We start from the raw sequence: 25,679 nt of genomic DNA on the forward strand, positions 1-25,679 counted from the left end.
GTTGTCAATTTTATTAATTTCTTCTCTTATTTATTACTATTAATTTATTATTTCTGTCATTCTACTCTTTGATTTTTTTTTACTTGTTTCTTCTCCTAACTTCTTGTGATAGAACCTCAATTTACCTTACAATTTTCTTCCTTTATAAAATATGCTTTTGCTATGGTTTGAATATATGTATCTCCTCCAAAATTCATTTTGAAACTTAATCCCCAATGTGACAATATTGGCCTTTAGGAGGTGACTGAGTCATAAAGGCTCTGCCCTCATGAATGGGATTAGGTGCCTTTGTAAAAGGGCTTGATGGAGTGAGTTTGCCCTTTTTTTCACACTTTCTATCTCTTCCACCATGTGAAGACACAGTGTTCATCTCCTGCAGAGGATGTAGAAACAAGGTGTCATCTTGAAAGTGGAGATGGAGCTCTCATCAGACATCAAACCTACCGGGGCCTTGTCTTCTTTATAAATTACCCAGTCTCAGGTATTTTGTTGTAGCAGCACAAGTGGACCAAGACAGCTTTCAAGACCAGAAATTTTCGAATATAAGTATCTCTTTAGGTATATTTCATGAATTTTGATATGTAGCTTTTCTGTTGTTCAATTCTTAAATGTTTTATATTTTGTTGTGACTCATTCTTTGTTTCATGAGTTATTTAAAACCATCTTTTATAAATTTCCAAATTCATGGGTCTTTTTGGGGTGAGATAATATTTTTCTTAATGAGTTCCTATCTTATTGCATTGCAGTCAGAACACTTGCTCTGAGTTGGTTGGTTTGGATGTCACAGGCATCAGCCTTTGACTCTTGGACCTAAACACTTTGAAATTAGCACTAATGAGATCAAAAAGGATGATGAGACCAGACAGAATTAGTTAATGAAACCCCACAGAGGAAGAGTTTTCTGTGATGTTAATTTGGTAGTGAACATGGACTTTGTCCCATGGGACCGAGTTTCCCATGGAGATTTGTTTGAAGTCCCTGGCTTCCTGGGTAGTACTCTTCAGGGATGCAGGCAATTGTGACCACCACAGTCTGAGTAACTGAATATTAAAGTGGAAGTTTTAGCTGAGACTCAAAGACAATGGGTGAAGATAACACAGCAAGGGGCTAGACCATAATGCAAATTTGCAGAGAAAATATTTAAAAACTGATTTTATGTCTCTTAAACATGTGTTTACCTTAGGGGGAACAGCAGTTGTGTTTTTGGAGATTAGAGAGAATTTGTGAAGGGAATTTTTTTTGGAGAGAGTTTCATGGTGAGCAGTCCCCATCCTCAACATGAAGGGGTGAGTTGTTTCTGACTTCATCTCAAGCCTAGGGAGGGGCACTTTAATGGGTCTACTCAAAGCGCTTATATGATTCCTACAGAATAAAGCACGCAGTGGTCTGGTGTCTGACTCCTCTGACTCCCACTGGGTAAGTCTTAAAAGAGTAAAAGATGGGTTGGCTAACTGCTGGTGGATGATTCAGAGGTGTGGTGTTTGTGTTGGGATCACCCTGTGCGAGGAAATGGGGCATGAGTGTTTCCTAAGGACTTGATACTTGCATGTGCATGAAAGAGCTGAGTCCCAACCTGTAGGGGCTTCTGGTCAATGAGACCTGGTTGGCAAAAACTGGAGGTGAACTGGCTAGGGGCTGTGGACATAGGAGAGTTAACAACTGGACTAGAGATGGGTTTGCCTGGGTCAAGAAAACTGCAGATGAGAAATCATAGCAATGGAAATATCTGAATAACTTGGGAAAGTGCTTCACAAGAGAAGCAGGGTGGGATAGTGCCATCCAGGGTTAACAACTGAGCTTAGGCTAGTACAAGTCAAGTAAGAGCTTTCCTGCTTCCCTCACTCCTTTCTCTCCCTGAGCCCCAGTCCTAGAATGTCAGAAACAGCAGATGGGATTGAGAGAGAAGGTGAGCCGGAAAGATGGAAGTCAATTACACTTCTTCCCAGGTAGTAAGCCATTGCTGGGGACGGGGAGTAGCTGTAACTTTGAGTGAAGTTAGAAGCATTGACTATTATGTGGGACTGGACATTCTAGCTGCCCTGTTGAAACTGTGCCTGTAAGAGTTTTTCCTATAAGTAATCAGAGTAGTCATGGGAGCAACTGGAGTTTTATACTGGGTAAGGGTTCTTACTCTACTGAGTAAGTTTTAAAAGAATACAGAAAGACAAAATAGGAATGCTCTGTGACTGCATTCCATGAATTGTGCTTCTTCTGTGTATTGATTTTATCCAATATAAAGTGGAATTCTTGAGTCACTCAGAAAATTATTGCTTTATGGGGCTTCATTGTGAAGAAGGTGATGACCAAGGAAAATGATGTGGCAGCAGCTAATGTATTGGTCTTGGCACATTCTCTTTCATGCTCATCCTTAGAGGGGTAAATTTTGGGGCATCTGTCTTTTGTTTTTTTAACAGGGATTTTTTGTTTTTTATTTTTATATTTTATAGATTTAGGGCTACAAGTGAAGTCTATATTTTACAGATTTAGGAGTACAAGTGTGCAATTTTGTTACTGGTTATATTGTGTAGTGGTGAAGTCTGGGCTTTTAGTGTAACCACCACCCGAATAGTGTACATTGTACCCAGTTTCTCATCTCTTACCTTTCTTTCATTATCCCATCTTTCTGAGTCTCCAGCGTCTATTATTCCTCTCTGTATGTCCATGTGTGCACACTATTTAGCTCCCACTTATCAGTGAGAACATGTGATATTTGACTTTCTGTTATGAGTTATTTCACTTAAGCTAATGGCCCTCTGGTTACATCTATGTTGCTACAAAAGACTCAATTTCATTCTTTTTTATGGCTGAGTAATAGTCTATGAGTAGTAGCCACTCATCCATTGATAATTGATTCCATATCTTTGCCATTGTGAATAGTGCTGTGATAAACATGCAAGTGCAGTTATCTTTTTGATATAATGATTTCTCTTCCTTTGGATAGATACCTAGTAGTGGGATTGCTGGATTGAGTGGTAGTTCTACTTTTAGTTCTTTTTGACATCTCTATACTGTTTTCCATAAATGTGGTACTAATTTACATTTCCACCAACAGTGGATAAACATTCCCTTTTCTCTGCATCTTTGCCAACATCTGTTATTTTTAGACTTTTTAATAGTAGCCATTCTGACTGGTGTAAGATGATATCTCATTGTCGTGTTTCTTTTTTTCTTTTCTTTTCTTTTTTTTTTTTTTTTTTTTTGAGACAGAGTCTTGCTCTGTTGTCCAGGCTGGATTGTGGAGTGCAGTGGTGTGATCTCAGCTCACTGCAACCTCTGCCTCCTGGGTTGAAGCAATCCTCATGCCTCAGCTTCCTGAGTAGCTGGGATTACAGGCATGTGCCACTATGCCCAGATACATATTTTGTACCTTTAGTAGAGACAGGGTTTTCCATGTTGGCCAGGCTGGTCTCAAACTCCTGGCCTTAAGTGATCCACCCGCCTCAGCCTTCCAAAGTGCTGGGATTACAGGCATGAACCACAGCACCTGGCTTCTCATCGTATTTCTAATTTGCATTTTTCTGATAATGAGTGATGTTGAGCACTTTTTTTCATATGCTTGTTGGCCATATATATGTCTTCTTTTGAAAAAGATCTGTTTTTGTCATTTGCCCACTTTTTAATGGGATTATTTGTTTTTTCCTTGTTGAGTTGTTTGAGTTCCTTGTAGATTCTGGATATTAGTCCTTTGTTGGATGCATAGTTTGCAAATGCTTTTTCCCATTCTGCAGGTTGTGTGTTCACTCAGTTGATTACTTCTTTTGCTGTGCAGAGTATTTTTTGTTCAATTAATTCCCATTTATCTATTTTGTTATTGTTGCATTTGTTTTTGAGGTATTAGTCATGATTTCTTTCCCTAGGCCAATGTCCAGAAAAGTTTTTCTAAGTTTTCCTTCAGAATTTTTATAGTTTGAAGTCTTATATTTAAGTATTTAATCTATCTTGGGTTAAGTTTTGTATATGTTGTGAGATATGGGTCCAGTTTCTTTCTTTTGCCTGTGGGTATCCAGTTTTCCCAGCACTACTTATTGAACAGGTGTCCTTCCCCACCGTATTCTTTTGTCAACTTTGTCAGAGATAAGTTGACTGTAGGTACGTGGCTTTGTTTCTGCATTCTCTATTCTGTTCCACTGATCTGTGTGTCTCCTTTTATGTCAGAACCATGCTGTTTGGGATACTATAGACTTGTAGTATAATTTGAAGTCAGGATGCAATGCCGCTGGCTTTGTTCTTTTTGCTTAGGATTGCTTTGGCTGTTCAAGCTCTTTTTTGGTTTCATAAGAATTTTAGGATTTTTTTTCTAATTCTGTGAAGTATGACATTGGTATTCATTTGTTTGTGTCATTCACAATTTCGTTCATCCATGTTTTGTAGTTTTCCTTGTAGAGATCTTTCACCTACTTGGTTAAATGTATTCTTAGGATTTTTTATATTTTTTATTAATTTAATTTAATTTAATTTATTTATTTATTTATGTTTTTGTAGATATAGTAAATGGAAGTGACTTTTTGATTTGGTCCTCAGCTTGATCAGTACTGGTGTATATAGAAAGGCTACTAATTTTTGTATGTTGATTTTGTATCCTGAAATTTACTGAATTCATTTATCAAATCTAAAAGTCCTGGCCAGGTGCAGTGGGAGCATTTTGGGAGGCACAGGTGGGTGAATCACTTGAGCCCAGGAGTTTGAGACCAGCCTGGCAACATGGCAAAACCCCATCTCTACAACAACAACAACAACAACAACAACAACAAGGCACAAATTAGCCAGGCATGGTGGCATGTGTCTGTATTCTCAGCTACTTGGGAGGCTGAGATGGGGGAGGGTCGCTTGAGCCTGGGAGGCAGAGATTGCAGTGAGCCAAGATTGTGCTGCTGCATTCCAGCCTGGGTGACAGAGCAAGACGCTGATCTCCCACTCCAAATAAATCTAGGAATCTTTTAGAGGAGTCTTTAGGGTTTTTTAATTATAAGATCATATTGTTAGCAAAGAGAGATAATTTGACTTTCTCTTTTCCAACTTAGATTCCTTTTATTTCTTTCTTTTGCCTGATTTCTCTGGCTAGGACTTACAGTATTGTGTTAAATAGGAAGGGTGAAGGTAGGCATCATGTCTTGTTCTAGTTGTTAGGGTGAATGCTTTCAGTTTTTCCCCATTCAGTATGACGTTGGCTGTGGGTTTGTCATACACGGCATTTATTATTTTGAGTCATGTTCCGTCTATGCCTAGTGTTTTGAGGGTTTTTATCATGAAGCGATGTTGACAAATGCTTTTCCTGTATGTGTTGAGATGATCGTATGGTATTTGGTTAAAATTCTGTTTACGTGGTGAATCACATTTATTGATTTGTGTTTGTTGAATCATCCTTGCATCCAGGGAATAAAACCCACTTGATTCTGGTGTATTTTTTTTTTTTTTTATGTACTGTTGGACATGGTTTGCTATTTTTTTTTTTTGAGGATTATTACATCTATGTTAATCAAGGATATTGGTTTGGAATTTTATTTTTGGTTTTGTCCTTGCCTGGCTTTGGTAACAGGGTAATGCTGGCTTCATAGAATGAGTTAGGGAAGATTATTTCCTTATTAATTTGGGGGAACAGTTTTGGTAGGGTTGGTACCAGTTTTCTGTACATCTGTTAGAATCTGGCTGTGAGTCCATATGGTGCTGAGCTTTTATCTGTTGGGAGATTTTTTTAAATTACGGATTCAATGTTGCTACTCATTATGATTATTATTTTTTACGATTTCAATTTCTTCCTGGTTTAATGTTGAGAGGTTGTATGTCTCCAGGAATTTACCCATTTCCTATAGGTTTTCTAGTTTGTGAGCATAGAGATGTTCATAGTAGTCTTTGATTATCTTTTGTATTTCTGTTATCAGTTGTAATGTCTCTTTTTTCATTTCTGATTGTGCTTATTTGAATCTTCTCTCTTCTTGGTTAGTGGGCGAGAAGTCTATTAATTTTGTTTATCTTTTCAAAGAACAAGCTTTTTGTTTCATTGATCACTTGTATTCTTTTTTTTGGGCTCAATTTTATGTGGTTCTTCTCTGATCTTTGTTATTTCTTTTCTTCTGTGGCTGCGGGGGTTTTTTTTTTCTTGTTTTTCTAGTTCCTTGAGGTGTGATGTTGTTAACTTGTGATCTTTCTATCTTTTGGACATAGGCATTTAATGTTATAAACTTTCATCTTAGCACCGTTTTTGCTGTATCTTCAAGGTTTTACTATGTTGTGTCCCTCATTTTCATTCATTTCAGAACAATTTTTAAATTTCCATCTTAATTTTATCATTGACCCAAAGTTCATAGTAGGTTGTTTAGTATCCATGTTTCTGTATAATGTCTAGAGTTCCTCTTGGAATTGATTTCTAGTTTTGTTCAAAAGTGGTCTGTGAAGATATTGATAAGATTTCAACTTTTAAAAATTTACTGAGACTTGTTTGTAGCCTAACATGGTCTGTCTTGGAGAATGTTCCATGCACTGATAAGAAGAATGTATGGTCTGTGGTTGTTGGCGAGAACGTTCTGCAAATGTCTGTTAGGTCCATGTGGTCTACAGTTCAATCTATGTTCAGTGTTCCTTTGTTGCTTCTGTGTCTTAACTATTTGTCCATTGTTGTCAGTGGGATATGGAAGTCCCCAACTATTATTGTGTTGCTATCTACCTCTTTTTTTTTAAGTCTGTTATATTTGTTTTATGAATCTGGGTGCTGCAGTGTTGGATGGATATGTATTTAGGATGGCTATATCTTGTTGCATTGACCCATTTGTCACTATCTAATAACCTTCTTTTTATTTTTTTTTACTTTTGTTGATTTAAAATCTGTTTTGTTTGATATAAGTTTAGCTACTCCTACTTGCTTTTGGTTTCTGTTTGCCTGGAATATCTTTCTCTTTCCCTTTACCTTCAGTCTATTGTTGTCTTTCCTAGTTAAGTGGGTTTCTTATAAGCAGCATATGATTATATAAACATCCATTCAACCACTCTGTATCTTTTTTTTTTTTTTTGATGGAGTGTCACTCTTATAGCCCAGGCTGGAGTGCAGTGGCAGTGATCTCGGCTCATTGCAACCTCCGCCTCCCAGGTTGAAGTGATTCTCCTGCCTCAGCCTCCCAAGTGGCTGTAATTACAGGTGCCTGCCACCACACCCGGCTAATTTTTTTGTATTTTTAGTAGAGACGGTGTTTCACCATGTTGGCCAGGCTGGTCTTGAACTCCTGACCTCACGTGATCTGCCCACCTCGGCCTCCCAAAGTAGTGGGATTACAGGCATGAACCACCACGCCCGGCCCAATCTGTATCTTTAAGTGGAGCATTTAATCCATTTATGTTCAAGGTTAATATTGATATGTGAGGTTTTGTTTCTGTCATGGTGCTGTTATCTAGTTGCTTTGCAGTCTTATTTGTGTAATTGTTTTATAAGACCTCTGAGTTTTATATCTGCATGTCTAGATCTGTTGCAGATTAAAGAAGTTTTCCTCAATTGTTTCTTCACATAGGTTTCCCAAACTTCTTTTGTTTTCTTCTCCCTCGGGAATACCTATTGTTCATAGATTCAGACGTTCTATGTAGTCTCATATTTCTTGAATAATTTGCTAATTAAAAAAAATTCCTAAAATTGTTGTCTGACTGGATTAAAAATTAAAAGCAGAATATTCTTTCTTCTGCTTGATCTAGTCTATTGTTGAAGCTTTCAACTGTATTTTGTAATTATTTCAATGAACGTTTCATTTCCAGAAATTCTTTTAGGTTTTTTCTTTTTTCTTTCTTTTTTCTTTTTTGAGACAGAGTCTCGCGCTGTCACCCAGGCTGGAGTGCAGTGGCACAGTCTTGGCTCGCTGCCAGCTCCACCACCTGGGCTCACACCTCAGCCTCCTGAGTAGCTGGGACTACAGGGGCCCGCCACCATGCCCAACTAATTTTTTGTATTTTTAGTAGAGACAGGGTTTCACCATGTTAGTCAGGATGGTCTCGATCTCCGGACCTCATGATCTGCCTGCCTCTGCCTCCCAAAATGCTGGGATTACAGGTGTGAGCCACCACTCCCAGCCAGGTATTTTCTTAAACATATCTATCTCTTTGGTAAATTCCTGATTCATATCCTGAATTGATTTTCTGATATTGGTTTTCAGATTTCTCCTGTATGGCACTGAGCTTCTTTAACGTCAATATTTTGAATTCTTTATCTGTTATTTCAAAGATTTCACTTTGGTTAGGATTCATTGCTGGAGAGTTAGTGTGATTGTTTTGGGGGTGTATTAACACCCTGCTTTTTCATGCTTCCAAAATTGTTGTGCTGGTTTCTTCTCATCTGGGGGAATTGTCACTTCTTAATTTTGAATTTACTTTCATTTGGATGGGACTTATTTTTTCCCCTTAAGAATGCAACTATAATATATGTTGAGTAGGGTTGTTAGGCTTTGCTTCTGAGTACTTTCAGTGGCAGAGACTCTGTATGAATTCCTTGGTTATAGATATCCTTAGTGTGGTGGTTTTCTTAAATGATGGTTGTAGTAGTAGTGTTGTATTGGGTATGTGTGCAGGCTCATAGCTAGGGTGGCAGAGGTCTTGAGAACCATGTCATGTTCTCAAGCGTTGTGTACTTGTGTCAGCAGATTTTGTGCTGGGATGTGCAGATCAACATCCCGGCCAGTAGGTGGTGCTTGCAGGTAAGAGCCAGTTGTGGTGGTAGCAATGGGGTTTTTATGCTTGATCTTTTTAAAATAGGAGAAGCTCTCAGTGCCTCAGGCAATAGGCTGGTCTGTAGAAAGCACAGTGGCCTGGCCTCCACATTCAGCCCCTAAGAGAGGGGCAAAGCTGGGCAGAGCCCAAACAGGCAAGCTGCCCTCAGGACCCCCAAAGGCAGTCACAAGCACCAGCTCTGACAGAGGTCTGAGGGCAGTGGGGCATCTTAATAAAAATATTTCTGTGTTCTCCTAAGGCCACATGGAGAGCCAGGTTCACTAGACCATGTCTGGTTTTGGTTTTTTTTTTTTTTTTTTTTTCCCTCTTCAGACTCTCACTTTGTCACCCAGGCTGGAATGCAGTGGCATGAACACGACTCATTGTAGCCTCAATCTCCTGGACTCAGGTGATCCTCTCACCTCAGCTTCCTGAGTAGCTGGGACTATAGGTGTGTGCCACCACACCCAGCTATTTTTTTTTTTAAGAGATGGATTCTCATTATGTAGCCCAGGTTGGTCTTGAACTCCTGTGCTCAAGTGATCCTCCCGCCTTGGACTCCCAAAGTGCTGGGATTATAGGCAGTAGTCACCATGCCCAGCCTCATGGTTGGTTCTTGATGTTGCCTAAAGCCCCTGAATCTTTGCCTCTTAGTAGAGTCAGGGTACTGCCCTTGGGTTCTGCATCAGGACAGAAGATTAGGATGACGTGGTTACATTGAAAAACGCTTATCATGCTAATCACTGCATGGACCCTCTCCCTTGTGTGCTTGTGTATATATGTCTATCACTGCACTCAGTATGTCACATTATAGTTATATGCTTATGCACCTTGTTAGTCTGCTTGGGCTGCCATAACAGAATACCACAGACTGGGTAGCTTAAACAACACAAATCTATTTTCTCACAGTTCTGGAGGCTAGCAGTCCAAGATCAAGGGCACAGCAAGATCAAGGGGCCTCTAGTGAGGCCTCTCTTTTGCTTGAAAGATGGCTGCATTCTTGCTGTGTCCTTGCACGACCTTTCCTTTGCGTGTACACATGGTGGGAGAGAGAACTCTGGTGTCTCTCCTTCTTTTATGGAGATCAGCCCAATTGGATTAGGGCCTCACACTTATGACTTATTTAATCTTAATTACTTCCTTAAATCCCTATCTCCAAGTACAGCCATATTGAACATATGAATACATATGAATTTGGGGGGCCAATACAATATATAACATGCACTGTTCACTACCATCAGACTGTGAGCTCCTTGAAGACAGAGCTACATTTTTGTATTGCCAGTGCTTAACATGTAGTTGGTACTTAATGTTTTTATGTTTGTTGGCCTAATGTCTAGACTTTGTTTTGCCCTCTGTACGACTATCCTTTTCTGATATCCTTGGACCTGTCATGGACAAGTGCGTACATCAAGTGTAGTAGAAATCACTTCTGCTCACCAAATATCTCTGGCTCCTTACTTTCTGTGAACCTGTTAGTATTGCATTTCTTGGGCCCTTGTGATTGTAAGGGGCCTTGGATTAATACTGAACAATGAGTTGTCAGTGGATATGATAGGAGTCACTTCCAAATTGGAGCATTTATTGATGGTGGGAGACCTTCTAAGTTCTCTCACCTTCTGTCATAGTGGCCAGCAATGTTCCTGATAGAGGCTGCTTCATCATCCTGCATCCTAGAGTGAAAGAGACATGAAGCAAACTTCACAGCCCACTGTGGTGAGCATTTAGTCAAGTCAGACATGTGCTATTGTCTTGAGCTGAGATTTTTGGGGTTCTTTTCTACTATAGCATAAACTAGCCCATTCTAATCAATACATTGTCTTACCCCTTTCAGTTCCCTGTACCATCCAAATAGTACAAGAGTACAGCTAGTCAACTTTATGTAATGTTTTATTCAAAGGAGAAGGCCTCCCTGTCTCAAACTTTCTATCTGTTGAAATCTCACTCTTAAGCTTAGGTTAATTCCTCCTCCATAAAGCATTCCTCTGCCACACCCAGTTGGAATCTGTTTTTCCCTCTTTAGGGTCCCATGTGACTTTCCACTGTGACCTCATTCGTACTTGAAACACAATAGTTTGTGTAATAGTCTGTTTCCCCTACAATACTGCAAGCTCTAGTCAATTAGAATTCTAATCCACAGCAGTAATTTGCTTAGGGATGACCATGTGATTCAGATCAGACCGATTATATTCTTGTATAGAATGTCACACATCTGAAATAGATTATTACATGTCTTATACATGTGTCTTTCCTCACAGCAACTGGCATACTTGATAAATTATGGTTTAACTGAATTGAAGCTTTCCCGCTACATCCTTCACCACGTTTATTGTCTCCTTGGAGATATAGTACTGGTGGTGGGTATTCCAGCTTCCTGAACTGAAAAGAACAAGAGATTTGGATTCATACAGTTATAGGTTTTAATTTTTAGCTCTGGCATGTACTAGCTATGTAGCCTTGGGCAAGTCACTTATCCTATATGAGTGTTGGTGTCCTCATTTGTAAAATGGGGATAATTCTTATCTTATAGGTTTGTCAGGAAAATCAGATGATGTGTGCCAAACACCAGCAGTGTCTGGCATAGTGCGGGTGTCAGTGCTAACTTCTTTCCTTCTTTAATCAGTGCATTTCGGAAGGCAGGATTGGAAGCAGAGAGAAGGTGATACCGGAAGATTGTAGAGGAGACGTTCTGTAACACCTTGTCTTTGCAATTTCCTTTCAGAGGACATCTGGTGATCCTGTAGAATCCCTTTTCATTTTTTCTGTATTTTAAGGCAGCATCAAAGCTCACTCCTGAGCCCATTAGTGAAGGTTAATTCATGACAGTAAGATATTTAGGTGAATTGCATGGAACGTCTTCAAAAGGTGGTTTATTGTTATTTCAATAGAACATTTCAGTCAGAAAATTCCTGGATGTGGGATCTTTCTTGTCCTCATAAGTTTATCTTTGCAAGTAGCAGAAAAGGCCCTTGTATTAGTCAGTAGTCTTTAAGTTATGGTGGGGGTGGTGGGGGGGACCACAGTCAAATTGGCTTAGGCAGGGGAATTTATTGGCCCATTTAACTGAGAAGTCCAGCAATAGCTCTGGATTTGAGCTCAGTTGGATCTAGGTGACCAATAACTGTCAACAGAACTTCTCTGATTCAGTTACTTAGCTTTGCTTCTTTTCTCTCTTGATTTCATTCTTTTCTTTCCCATAACAGACTAGCTTTTCCCTTCTTAGGTAAGGAAGATGGGTGCTGGCTCTTACAATCTTACTCCCTCCCAGTATTATGACCCCAAAGGCAAGAATTATTTCTTACAAGCTCTACCAGAAAAGTCCTGGCAAATAATCTAGCTGGTCTGATCCAAGTCACCTGATCATCTCTGAAGAAATCACTGCTATGGTTTAGGGGGGTGGATAGGAATTCAGATTGATCAGACTGGGTTTCAAGCCCATGCTTGTGGTGGTTGGGGAGAAGGAGGAGGAAGGAGGAAGTACCCTGTGATAGCCCCTCAGGTCCACATAGACTAGGGAAGAGGTGTCTCCAGAGAAAGAAACTGTCCAGGCAAATAAAACAGGATGCTTTATTACACAGAACGTTTCAATATTCACAGTCCTTGACCTGTTTTATTAGTATTTTTTTTTTCTAGAGGACTCTTTCATTAAGTGTTTTCCTTACAGGTAATACATTTTCTACCAACTGAGTTCCACTGTTGTCTTCTACTTGGAATTTACTGATCTTTTAATTAGAATTAAAGAGCCTCCTAACCTTTCCCCAGTATTTAAGTTCTAGTGTTGATCACCCAGTGGATTCCTTGCGAATGTGTCTGTAAGGAAAAAATGAAGATCATAACATCATCAGAACTGTGTGGATCATTAGTTGCTCATTTTTTAAACATTTTCTCCAGGGTTGAAAAAGCTTGTTAAGTAGAGCCTTAGGCTTCACACAGGTAGTGAAGAGACAAACAGTGGTGCTTCTGGGGAGCCCGTGGCAGAGGCTGTGACTTTTAAAACATGATCCTGTGCCTTGGCAACCTAGCAGGTGGACCAAGAAGAATATATCCCACTCTATAATGTAAACTTGGTGAGACTCGAATCTTATATTTGTTGTCGTGAATCAGATTTGGTGTTGTATGTTGCATAGCATGACCAGAAACTCTGGTGTGCCCAAATCCTGACCTGACAACCACCCCTATTCCTCAGGACAGCACAAGTGGCTGATGTACCCAGGTAGGGTTCTCCGGAAATGGTTGGGTTGAAGCATATTGCATGGACTTGAGATCTAAGTAGTTTTTCTTTTTTCTTCTTCTTCTTTTTTTTTTTTTTAAGATGGAATCTCACTCTGTCACCCAGGCTGGAGTGCAGTGGCATGATCTCGGCTCACTGCAAGCTCCACCTTCCGGGTTCACGCCATTCTCCTGCCTCAGCCTCCCGAGTAGCTGGGACTACAGGTGTCTGCCACTGCGCCCAGCTAATTTTTTGTATTTTTAGTAGAGACGGGGTTCACCGAGGTCTCGATCTCCTGACCTCGTGATCCGCCCACCTCAGCCTCCCAAAGTGCTGGGATTACAGGCGTGAACCACAGCGCCCAGCCTAAGTAGTTTTTCTAAACTCTTCCAAAAACCAAAAGTTTGAAAATTTTCCTACTGTCTGGCCACGTGCAACAATAAAATTGAAGAGGTGCTGAGAGATTGATACGGTCAGATCTGCAGAGCAGGCTGGGATGTAACTTCCTTCTCTAGCTGCTTATGCAGGGAAGAAAGAGAAAAGAGAAGCTATAGGACTCCTTTTGGACCCTGACAAAGTTTCTGATTCTTCTGCGTTAAGAGGAGGAGGACTCTCAGCTAAGTAAGTGCAGTTCTTTAAGGCTTAATGGACCCACTCATGGGAATTACAGCTTAATCAATGTTCTGGACTCTAATCAGATTACTACCCTTTCCTTTGAGGGGAATGGGTAATAGGTAATTCTGCCCCACAAAGGCAGAATTAGGTCTGGCATGGGAGAAGGATTTGAAGTGATCCTTCCCCAGTATTTTATTTTGTTCCATCTTCTGGCCTAATTAAAAAATCTGAAAACGTTGGCCTGTTAGTCGTCTCAAACCAGTAAAAATTTACCCATGAAATCTACCCACTGCTATTGTTGATGAGAATATGACATATATACAAAAGAAGATGGTGAGCAAATTCAAACACTTTATCTCATACAGTCATTTCTGCAATGATGTGATATGGACATTCTTGTAAAACCCCACATTATACAAAATCACACACTGGAAATAACGGGGATTGTAGGAAGATAGGGTGAGAAACCTGTTCACTCAAATTGTATGCAACCTCCTCATCAGTTAAAAACCAACTGCAATCCTAGTAAAAAATACTAGCACAGTAAAAAAAAAATCCATGTTAAATCCCTAATAGATGAAAAAATCTGAGCTTTACCTCCAAAAAAAAAAAAAAAATGAAAGCATGGGTAAAGAAGTGTTGAGGCTGATGAGTTGCACAGACTAGGGTAAAATAAAGACTGGGTGGAACCACACAATAGGCACATCTGAGACAGAGCTTGTGGTCTAACCAGACTAGGAGGAAGAACACTGGATGATGGGCATCATGTACAATACCATATTCCTTCACGGCTTGCTGCATTTTCTGTAAAACATTAAAATGTGGGCAAAAATTGTACATGAACTAACGTGACTTCTGTGTTAAAGTAACATTGTTTCTTTATTTCCCAGTCATATATGAACTAATTTGCATTACAGAAACATGAGTTGTAGGAGAAGAGATTGTATATTTCTGAGGCATATGCTAACAAATATTTCATAGTTATTTTGAGTTTCATCTATAAAATGGAAGTAAGTCATTTGCCTCAGATTTATTAAATGAAATCATGCATGAGGAAGCTTAAGTACCTGATAAATGATCATGCAGGTATTTGGTAATGAATCTTATAATTGTATATTCTTTTTCCACTTACTTGCCTACCAGCTTCGGGAAAGTTACTTAAACATTTTGTGCCCCAGTTTCCTCATCTGTAAAACGAGGATAATATTAATGTTTACCTCATACCATCTTTTTTTGGGGGGGTTTAATCCCACTTTCTTCATCCTCCATGCATTTTGTAATCTGCAGCTCTCAGTCTCTTTTCTCCTTGTGCAAAAATAGAAACGGTCTTTTATCATGCACAGTTGAGTTTCCTCAATTTTTATTTATTTAATCCATCAAATACTTACATACACTGCTTACTAGGTTCTGGGCATGTTCTAAGCACAAATATTAACTCATTTAATTCTATGAGGTAGGTGTATCATTATCTCCATATTATAAATGAGGAGGAGACTAAAGGACAGAGGGGTTAGGGTACTTACCCAAGGCACCCAGCTTGTGAGTGACATGAATGAGACTGAATCCAGGTCTATCTTTTGCCCAGGATGGTGATCCTAACCCTAGCCCATTCTGTGGGGTGGGTTCTGTCAACACTGTTGATTGCTTTGATCACCTCCTCTGTTCCTGGCATATTTAGTGAGTTTCTTGGGTATATGCGCAGGTGGACTCAGTGCCATCTAGCTGGCTTCAGTCTGCCAGGCCCATCCTTGGGGAACTCTGGGAAATGGAGTCTGACCTTGCAGGAAGTAAGCCCAAAGACAGGCTCTGAAATGTTTCCCCTCACAAAACAACACTTACCTGGGCCAATGAAATCATTTTTAGAAAACATGTTATCTATCAAGAAGTTATAGGTATAATCATTTAATTCATTCAAACTACATTCTGTGAAAGGATGATTTCCTGATCCTAATTTTCTTTTTTTCTCCTATCCTCAAAAGTTGGTTTCTTTACTTCCAAAGGAAAAATTTATTATGCATTTTCCTTCATTTAAAAAATATTTAACAACTGATTTGTGTGTTGCATGAAAGTTACACATTTCCTAAGATGCATTTGCTATTTTATTTTCTTTCATTCAAAAATGTGTCAGTAATCTTTTTGTTAACATGAAGATAAAGGATTAGTAATGCAAGATGCAGTTTTCTTGTAACCTTCTTGAAAGCAGACTATAGTTTCTTATCTGGCTCCAACATTCATTTTCCCGAGTAGAAAAAAGGTGACTTAAAATGAAATAAACCACATTTGATTCCTAAGAGCTTCGCTAGCAGGGAAATGTACTGAGAAAGGCAGACTTCTTCGGATTCCTGAAAGTCCCTCTGCTCCCAAGCGAGGGAGTTAACTAATTTTGCATTTTAAAATAGAATAGCAATGCAAAAAGAATTGTGAATTGTCTCTCATTTGATCACCAATCAGAAGATATCAATGATTTTACTCCTTGAAAATTCAGGCTGCTAGAAAAAAAATCACTGAGGTGTAAATCTTCACGATTTCATTTTAAAATTTTATTTATTTATTTTTAGAGATATGATCTCACTCAGTCACCCAGGCTGGCGTGCAGTGGTGTGATCATAGCTTACTGCAGCCTTGAACTCCTGGGTTCAAGAGATCCTTTTTCCTTAGACTTTCAAGTAGCTAGGACTACAGGCATGCACTATCATGCCTAGTTAATTAAAATTCTTTTGTTTTTGTTTTTTTGTAGAGCTAGAGTCTCACTGTATTGCCTAGGCTAGTCTGGAGCTCCTGGCCTCAAGCAATCCTCCTGCCTTAGCTTCCCAAAGTGTTGGGATTATAGGTGTGAGCCACTGCTCCTGGCCTAAAATCTTATTTTATTTATTACGTGCCCACTCTGAGCAAGGAACTAAGCAAGGTGCTAAGAACATTCAGAGAGAAAGAAGAAAAGCCCCTACTCTTGATGAGTCATATCCACTCTCCTTGGCCCTTGATGATGGAAGAGGCATATGTGGGGGAGAAAAATACAACACATGGTTTTCACTCCCAACTGCAATGTTCAGGCATGAGTAGAGGAAATTTATAGGTCTTTTATGTTCTTTTATAGAGGGTTGAGTGAGCGTGCCTCAACCTCCTGTTTTGGTGTGTGTGTATGTGGAGGCGAGGACTTTAGCTTTTGAAGTGTCACCTGGGTGTAGATAGGGACTCATTTTCCCCAGAGTCTCAGAGGTCAACTGATCAGGCTGATGGGGCTCCTGAAGCCTGTGGTGAACCCTTACATGTGCTGATTCCACAACAGTAACATCCAGCTTGATGGACGCTCATGACTAGGTCACCACACAGTGTCCAGAGCAAGCCCAGGGCATTTTAAAGTGTGAACCTTCAGTTCAGCGTGGCACGCAGCTGGCCTCGTTTGTGCTAGGCTCTGGCCTGGGCCCTGGAGGAACACAGGTGAATGAGGCCTGCTCCCTGATCTCCAGGAAATACTTTCACCGTATAATAAATGTTAGTATGGAGGTGAGTGCTGGCCCTCCCATTAGGGCCAGAGGAGGGGCACATGGACAACCTGGAGGCTCAGGGAGCACTTCTTGGAGGAAGTGTTAGTTGAAGTGTTGAAGGTTGAGTCAGAGCTTTCCAGGTAAGGGAGTGAAAGGGGTACTGCAGGAAAACAAAATAAAATGCGGCAGAAAGTTCCACTTTGTCAGGCCTGGAAAGTGCCTGTGGTATTTGGTGTAGAGGCTGGCAGTGTGCTTTATGAGCAGTTCTGGGATGTGATGTGTGTGTCTCTTATCCAGAGGATCTGCAGGTGCAGGAGCTGAATGTTGAGCTGATTCACTGATTGACTCCATTTTCTCCACTAGGGAGGTGAGGGTTTTTGGCTAAGAGGAGTGGGTGGGAGAAGGTGCTGATGGAATGGGTGAAGACCAGTCGAAGGAGTGCAGACCAGGAAACGGGGGACGTTGATTTGGAAGGGAGGTCAGGCTTCAGGCAACTGACGAGACTTATTAAGTCTCATTAGTCTCATCAATTTTGCTGGCCAGGAGAAATGGAAGGGCAGGAAGCACAGGAGCAAGGAGCTTAATGACAGTGGTTCGATAATCAGCCTGTATTCTTCCCAGGGTAAGGCAGGAAGTGGGACCTGTAGAGGGTTAATAAGCTGGAGAAGCTGGAGGGATCAAGGCCCTCTTGGTCTCCTTCAAAATGCAAATATCCATGAAAGGGGCAACTGAAGAAGCCCCTAATATTTTTAAACCTGAGTCCACTAGGACTCTTTTTCTGCAGGCTTGGAGAGTCTGGAGCCATTGTGAAGCCTCTGGTAAGGAAGGGGAAGGGAGAGAGAGTGTGATGGCGATGGCCCTTCCTCCCTGCTGAGTCCATTGAGCTGTTTGTTTGTTTGTTTATTTATTTATTTATTTCTGGATTTAATGAAGGTGTCTCTGTTACCTTGAAGTGAACCAGAAATTGTCTGGGAGGCAGCTATGTTAGGCTAGAAACAGCTCTAAGTGCTGATCTGTTTGGGGCAGGAAATGCTCAGACACGAATAACAAAGCAGACTGGATCGAAGAGATGAGACCAGGGAAGGAAGTTAAAATAGGTGGGTCTTGAGAAGAATATTTCAGAAAAGACAGTGTCAGGTACAGGGTAAGTGTTAAGTAAAGATTCATTGAATTCAATGCAATTCAACTGTAGGTTCCTGGAGGAGGTTGGAGTGCTTCTCAGAGAGGGCAAATCTCATAGCAGGAGCTGTTCAGCAGAAGCCTCAGAACCTGAGACAGGATCCCTGCCTTTGCTGTCACAGTCATGGGCTGCTCCTCTGCACACACATCACCCTTATTAGACTGGGTCTTCTGAGGCCAAATGCCGTCTATTTTGTTCTCTGTCCCCTCGGCACCCAGCCTGACACCCATTCATAAACAAATGCCTCACCCAGAGTGGGTTCCATTTTTGAGAAACTGGACTAGAAACAAGTGGAGAGAGGAAGAGAACAAGACCCTCTGCTTGGGGCTAGAGGAGGGCTGGCTGGAGAGGAGGGCAGAGGCCGACACCTTGCGACTTGTCCATCATGCTGTAGCTGAAAGTATTTCACACACCAGCGAAGGAGCTAATGTAAGCAGGAGAGTTATTTTGAAATACAGAGAGGCAGTATAGTGGGACAATGGATATTTACCAAGATTTTTTCTCCCTTGCCCAGTGGTTCCCAAACCTCTCTGTCCCCACTATTTCCACCCTTCTGCCCTGTGACCTTTCTCTTCTCTCCTGCAGTCTGCCACATTCATTAAAGGAAATATACAAAGGAACACACAGAGTCAAGCCTTGGATGTTGAGTTTCAAATACGTTAAAAAAACTCCTAACAACGACAACATTCTTGAGAGCCAATGCTTTCAAATATATATATGAGATATATTTTCAAATATATATGATATATATATAAAAATATCATATATATATTTTATAAAATATATATCACTTCAAACGAGCCAGCCCTAAAGGAAGCTGGAAATACAATTCATCACAAATCAGTGGTTCTCAACCCCATCAAACCCAATAGACTCCCTTTTTCTTTTAATTCAACCTTTCTATTACCGAAAATTTCAAAAATCCACACCAGTTGACTGAATAGTAAAATGAACCCGATCTAGCCATCATCCAGCTTCAACAATTACTGATACATGCTACATTTTGTTTTATCTCTACCTGACCCACTCTGCCACCCCGATGATTTCAAAGCAAACCATCGCATTTTATCTGAAAATACTTCTGGATGTAATCTTTTAAAATAAAGTACTCGTTTAGAAAACATAACCTCAATACGATTATTACACTAGAGATAATTAATAATAATTCCTTAATTACCATGTTCATACTTCCCTGAGTAACTTATACATTTTTGACAATTTGTTTGAAACCCCTTTTTATAATAGGTACTTTGCAAAGTCCCCTTTACTATCCTCAAATAAAACCAATAGGTAAATCTGATCTACTATGTAATTAAAAGTATCAATATAACACCCTAACTGAGATATAAAGGAAAAACAAAATGAAAGCTACTTAAAACCTATGTTTCAACATTTAAATGCTTAGACACCAACCGCTACAGTAGAGGATATAGTAATGTAGTCCTATGCTTGAACTTGAACATTGAGCCACAGTGAATATCACAGCCTTGAACACAGACTGATATAGAGATGTTATGTGGTGATTTAAATATCATAAATGGTATTGCCATTGGTACACACTTTTTCTGAAATGAATAACTCCTGAGAAAGTCTCTAAAAAAGAGGGTTCAACCTTTTCCTGATTTATATTATTGTTGCTGTCCTAGAAAATTCAGTGTATATTTTATGTTTAAAGTGTGCAAAAATTTCCGTGTGTTTATATGTAAAATGGAATTAGGCCCTGGGTGCAAATAATTATAAGTGACTTTTAAACCTATATGACTGTCTGGGAAAAGTACTGAAGTCATGCAGGATGCAGAACAATTCTTTATTGGTGGGACCATCCCAAGCCTTGTGAGATGCCTTTTATTCTTGGCTCCTGCTCACTAAGTGCCAGCACTATTTTAGAGTAATAGAGATTGAAGAGACTTGAGAACTAAATTCAATATATGATCCTTAATTGAATCCTGGATGGAACTATAAACCAGCTATAAGGAATATTATTGGGATAACTTGGGCACACTTGAATAATAAATTATATAATAGATAATAGTATTAATGCTAAACTTCTTTACTATTTGGGTAATTATAGTTGGATCTATTCTTGCAACTATTCCATAAATTTGAAAGCCTTTGAAATAAAATGTTTTGGGGGAAATACCCTCACAAATTTTCAAAATTGCCATGAGGGCCATACCACAAGTGGTGGCATAAGTAACAGATCCAGAGGGCAGGAGGTTCATTTGGGAAAGGGGAAAGAGGATTAGAAATGGAGTGAGGTTTCTTCCTCATGCCCTACCTTGGGCTGGGTACCAGGATGGATACCTACAAACTCCTTTAAATTTGGGTTTCTGAGAGTAGTAATGACTTGTAACCTACTTACCCTCTGGAGCATAAGAAGTAGCAGTCTTGCTAATATTCCCCAGGGCCACAAAAGCATGGGAGAAGCAGGTTGTCACAAGCTGCAGAATGTTGATGGAGAGCATCAGAAAGCCCCCACATCCCCAGGAGACATGCACAAATGGCTGATGAAGGGTGAGGAGCTCAGGTCAGCAGATACTACCAGAGAGCTGAGGGTGGCTATGGCTCGGAGGTTCCCTTAGTGCCTGCTCTCAGGTCCTGGATGCGGGTGCTGTTTTTGGAACTTAGCTGTTCCCCTTGCTGAAAAGGGAAGTATGGAGCAGGGGTGGAGTGCAGGACAAAAGACACACAAAATATGACTGAGTTAAACTTAAAATGTCTGAATGATCACTAATGTGATTGAATTTACCTGAAAGTGTTTTCTGCTGTCAAATGGAAATGAGAATTCAAGGTAGAAACTGAGTAGAGTTACAGAAAATTAAGCTCCATTTCTTTTGGTAAATGTGATTTTGTGGCTTGTGAAAATTTGAGTCTGCTTAAAGTAGTTAGATCAGATGTGTCCATGGAATACAGTATTCAGTATAGCTGAATATATAGAATGTATCAGAAAGATGACAAGAAACTGGACAGAGGATTGTGCAAACAGAAATACCATTTTGATAGTGGATGGGAGCTGCTAGGGGAGAAGCTGTATCTGAAATTATGAGTATAGAAAAGCTCCAGAAGTCCTGGGGGGACCTTTTTCCCAGTTCTCTAATCCGGAAGAGATGAGGAAGACAATGCATTCATTTAGTTCAAAAAATATCACTTTAAAAACTGTTTGTATTCCTAAATGAGGCCTGTAGAGAATGCATGGGTCCCCTGTGAAATAAAACCCTTGTGCCTTCAGCTCGGCTCCCTTTGTTTAATCAGAGGATGCCATAGGAACAGGCAGGGGCAGATGGCTGAGATCCTATCGCAGCAGCCTCAGGACTTAGGAACATTAATTTTAAAGGAGGATTAAAGCACAGAAGAACGTTTTTAAAACATCATGCCTTTTCATAAGCACCTAGGCATGCTTGCTCCCTGTTAGATGTTTATGTGACAGGTCTTTGGAACATAAACTGTGATGGAAGCAAGGGAGCTTTTATGTTGACTCTGTGTATGGGGGAAAATCAGTATTTGTCTTGCTAAAGTGCTAGGAGGGGTTCCTCCCTTGTCTCCTTTTTGGTTTCTTGGCTCATGGAATGGAGGAAAAGTCTGGTATCATTCCAGCTTGGTGGATATTGGTGACTGGGAATTGAAGCCTCTCCTAAGACACTGCAGCATCCATGAGGGAGCCCTCAGCATGTAGGAGCAGTGAGGCAGTCCATGCCTTCTAAACAAGAACTCTAAAGTTTTATTTCAGTGCATTTTAGACATCAAGCCATTCTGGTGTTATGGTCTTCAGACTGGTGAATGCATCCCCACTGGTGAACCCACAGACTTCCCAGGAGGCATGAGGGCACACAGATGGTTTAGATCCCCAGATTCCACATGTCTTCTTTCCTAATATTTATCCACCTGGGAACATGCCTGAGGTCTGCAGATTCTTCTTTTCCATCTGCCTTCATACTCTCCCATTAGAAAACAGAGGCATAGACTGGGCGTGGTGGCTCATGCCTGTAATCCCAGCACTTTGGGAGGTTGAGGTGGGCGGATCATCTGAGGTTAGGAGTTTGAGGCCAGCCTGGCCAACATGGTGAAACCCCGTCTCTACTAAAAATACAAAAAATAGCCTGGGTGGTGGTGGACACCTGTAATCCCAGCTACTCGGGAGGCTGAGGCAGGAGAATCACTTGAACCCAGGAGGCGGAGGTTGCAGTGAGCTGAGATCACGCCATTGCACTCCAGCCTTGGGTGACCAGAGCAATACTCCATCCACCCCCTGCACCAAAAAAAAAAAAAAAAAACACAAAACAAAACAAAAACAAAAAACAAAACAAAACCCAAAAAACAGACACACATTTCTCTCCTGACCATGGTGCTTTGCCTTGGGATAGATAAATCCCTAGGGGCAACAAACAAAAGGTGCCATGTTGGAAAATGACTGGGTCACAATTGTTCTCTCTACTCAGTTGGTTTCTGACCCTGCTTTCATCAAAATAGACATGTGTCCCTTGTCCCTGCTCCTCATCCCTGCTCCTTTTACCCAGGGTAGCATTACAGGCATAATTATTATTTCTATCAGAGCTTTAATTATGCATGGATTCAGGATGTGTCTTCTAGTCGATGGGATCTTACAATTCCTTCAGTTGAGTCTCAGTCACAAAGTAGTTTTATTGCATGGCAATTTTAAGAAATCTTCAACATTAAACTTGTAGAATGGTATCTGAGGCTTGGAAGAAAATCCCAGAGGCAATAGTGGAGCACTCCCAGGAAATGTCTCTTCATCAATGTTCTTGATGGTATATTGGGTAGAAAACTACGATCATTAATGCCTTGATGATGATATTGGGTAGAAAACCATGATCATTAATGCCTCAGTTGAAAAGCAATTCAGAAGAGCTGGACTTAGAATATGAAGATGTTTTAGAAATACCATACCAACTTATTTCACTTATATTCCTATTTTTATGAATGTACAAGAATGACATATAACTAGAATCTGTGTCAGAGCTTCCTTGCTGGGCTTCTGGTGGTCACAGCTCTACTGTTTGCTCCTAGATTCTGTATTTCAAGGTGGGGAAGAAGTGACTGCAGGTACTAGTGATGGAAAAAGAAGGCCGTGGACAAATTCTGGAACATAAAACAACAAGACTTCTTTAAAAGGGAAAGGAAAGGCTGTGGTGAAGTAAAAATGATGAAGAGGTGTTTTTAGCAACAACTGGTGACCCTGCTGATTATTTCAAAGTCAGTTATTTTGAACCATTTAAGGTATTAACCTTGGTGCAGATGTGGTGCCCTCACCTACAGAGGCTGAAAGTGTCCAAAGTGAATTACGCAGAAGGCCATTTAGGCTGAGCCTCTTGGCCGATTCTGAATTGGATGCCATTTTTAAGTTTTATTTTCTCATGGTTGCTGTGTGTGTGTTTATGTTTGCAAAAGCAGTTTAGGCCCTGGAATTGCAAGCTGTTCTGTTAAGGCCCAGGCCGCTTTGCTATCTCCTATCTTTGTTCCTCACTTCATGTTGGAGGATTGTTACACATTTGTAAGTACAATGGGATTATTTATTCATTGTGTCCGTCCACTCTTTTCTGTGCCACAAAAGGAGAAATAGCCTGCTCTGGGACTTAAGAGCTTTCTGACCGCTCCAAAGTCATGACATTTCCTTTGCTTTTTGATGGCTGGCTTTGAAAAGCAGGGGAAGCTGGGTGACAAACTCTGTTGGCTCCAAGAGGGAGATGACTTGTCGTTGTTGTTAAAAAACGTATTTAGTCACTTTTAAAAAGCAAATTGCGGACTTAATAGAGCCACACAGTCTTCTTTGGAGATTGCTACAAGGTGGATTGTCTTGATAAAACATTTGAAGCCAGAAATCCATCAAGCGTCAGTGAATATAAGCACTGACCTGAACCCAAGCACACAACATTCTCACCAAGCTTTAGAGTTTTTTTTTTTTTTTTAAATAGAGAAAGGATAACTGTCCAGTACTTTTCACTGTGCTTTCTTTGCAATTCTTCTTCCAGTTCCAAATCAAATGAAAGAGTTTGATGATGAACTATTTTGAGTCTATCTGAGACCATATGCATTGGTATCTGTAGGCTCAGCTTTTTGGGTTTCTGCAGAAGCTGTGAATGTGCACTTGAAGCCAAGCATTTAGCAGGCCCTTTCAAGGGCAGGGGCAAATCTCTACATTAAACAGAACCACTGCCTTCTCAGCATCACCCACTCCCAAGCCCCTTGATGATTATTATGTTTACTATCACTCTTTAGGTAATATTGACAGAGCAACCCCAAGTCATGTTGATTTCCTCCTGGACACTTAACTGTCTTTGAGGTAGCTGCCACCAGGTGAGAGTAGAGTCTTCAGTCATCGCTGCACTTTGCCAGATATAGACGAGAATGAGCGAGAGAGAGTCAATTGTTGCTTACATTTTTTCTATTAAAGTAATAGCTATATTAAGTATTATTATGAGTAGTTAACTATGTTTTAATTACTAAGCCCTTTCTCAAACCTTTATTTTACAACCTGAGTATTCTGCTGTTGAAAGAAGGTAACACACCCTTCCTACTCTAGACTTTTGATAAAGCGCAAATTCAATAGACTATGTTGGAGAAGGCAAAAAATTTAAGATTTAAAAAGGGATTTTATTAGAAAAAGAAAACATATACTTTGAGAATGGTTGTGTTCTGTTGTGAGCAGTGGATTGAACAAGATGAAGATAAGACTTAGGTTAGGAGGAAGGGCCAACTGGAGTGGGCCAGGACAAGATGGCCCTTTGGCCCAGGTCCTTGGAAAGGGTGTGGTTGCAGCATTTGTCTTTTTTTTTTTTTTTCTGCCTTCCTTCTTTCCTTTCTGGAAAAGAAAAATACAGAAAAATGGAAAGGGCAATGTAAGATCAATGCTTGGGTATTCACATCCTAGAATTAACTAATACAGTCATTTTTGCTTTAGGTTTTAAAAAATCATTTAAAAGAAATAGAGGTGGGCATGGTGGCTCATGCCTGTAATCCTAGCACTTTGGGAGGCTGAGGCAGGTGGGTTGCTTGAGCTCAGGACTTTGTGACCAGCCTGGGCAACCTGATGAAGCCCCATCTCTACAAAATTAGCCGGACGTGGTGGCACATGCCTGTAGTCCCAGCTACTCCGGAGGCTGAGGTGGGAGGATCACTTAAGCACAGGAGGTTGAGGCTGCAGTAATGAGCCGAAGTTGCACTACTGCATTCCAGCCTGGGGGACACAGTGACACCCTGTCTCAAAAAAAAAAAAAAAAAAAAAAGTAACTAAAATTGAAGTCTCCTTTATTTTCTCCTCCCCAGTACAGTTCATGTTCCTCTTTCCCCAGGAAAGGGAACTTTAGGACCTTGGTTTATTTTCCTCCCCTCAAGGAAAGCCTACAGTACTGCTAATGCCATTATTATTGTTGCTTATAATGCAAATGGTATCATTGTAGTATTTATGGTATTCTCATTGCTCTTTCACTCAACATTTTCTCTTCCAAATCTTTCCATGTGGAGATGTGTGTGTTGCTTCATTTTAATTTCTGGA

General features: G+C 40.4%; 1 long non-coding RNA gene across 1 annotated transcript in view; it reads left to right on the plus strand.

The window, feature by feature from the left end:
- The first annotated feature begins 314 nt into the window (after window positions 1-314).
- LOC134761030 (uncharacterized) overlaps window positions 315-25,679 on the plus strand; it is a 148,523-nt gene continuing 123,158 nt past the window's right edge. The window contains exon 1 of the long non-coding RNA XR_010139250.1: window positions 315-481. This is a non-coding gene — a long non-coding RNA (uncharacterized LOC134761030). The remainder of the gene's footprint in view (window positions 482-25,679) is intronic.

The sequence above is a fragment of the Pongo abelii genome, chromosome 2 (assembly GCF_028885655.2).
Source record: "Pongo abelii isolate AG06213 chromosome 2, NHGRI_mPonAbe1-v2.0_pri, whole genome shotgun sequence".
NCBI classification, from domain to species: domain Eukaryota; kingdom Metazoa; phylum Chordata; class Mammalia; order Primates; family Hominidae; genus Pongo; species Pongo abelii.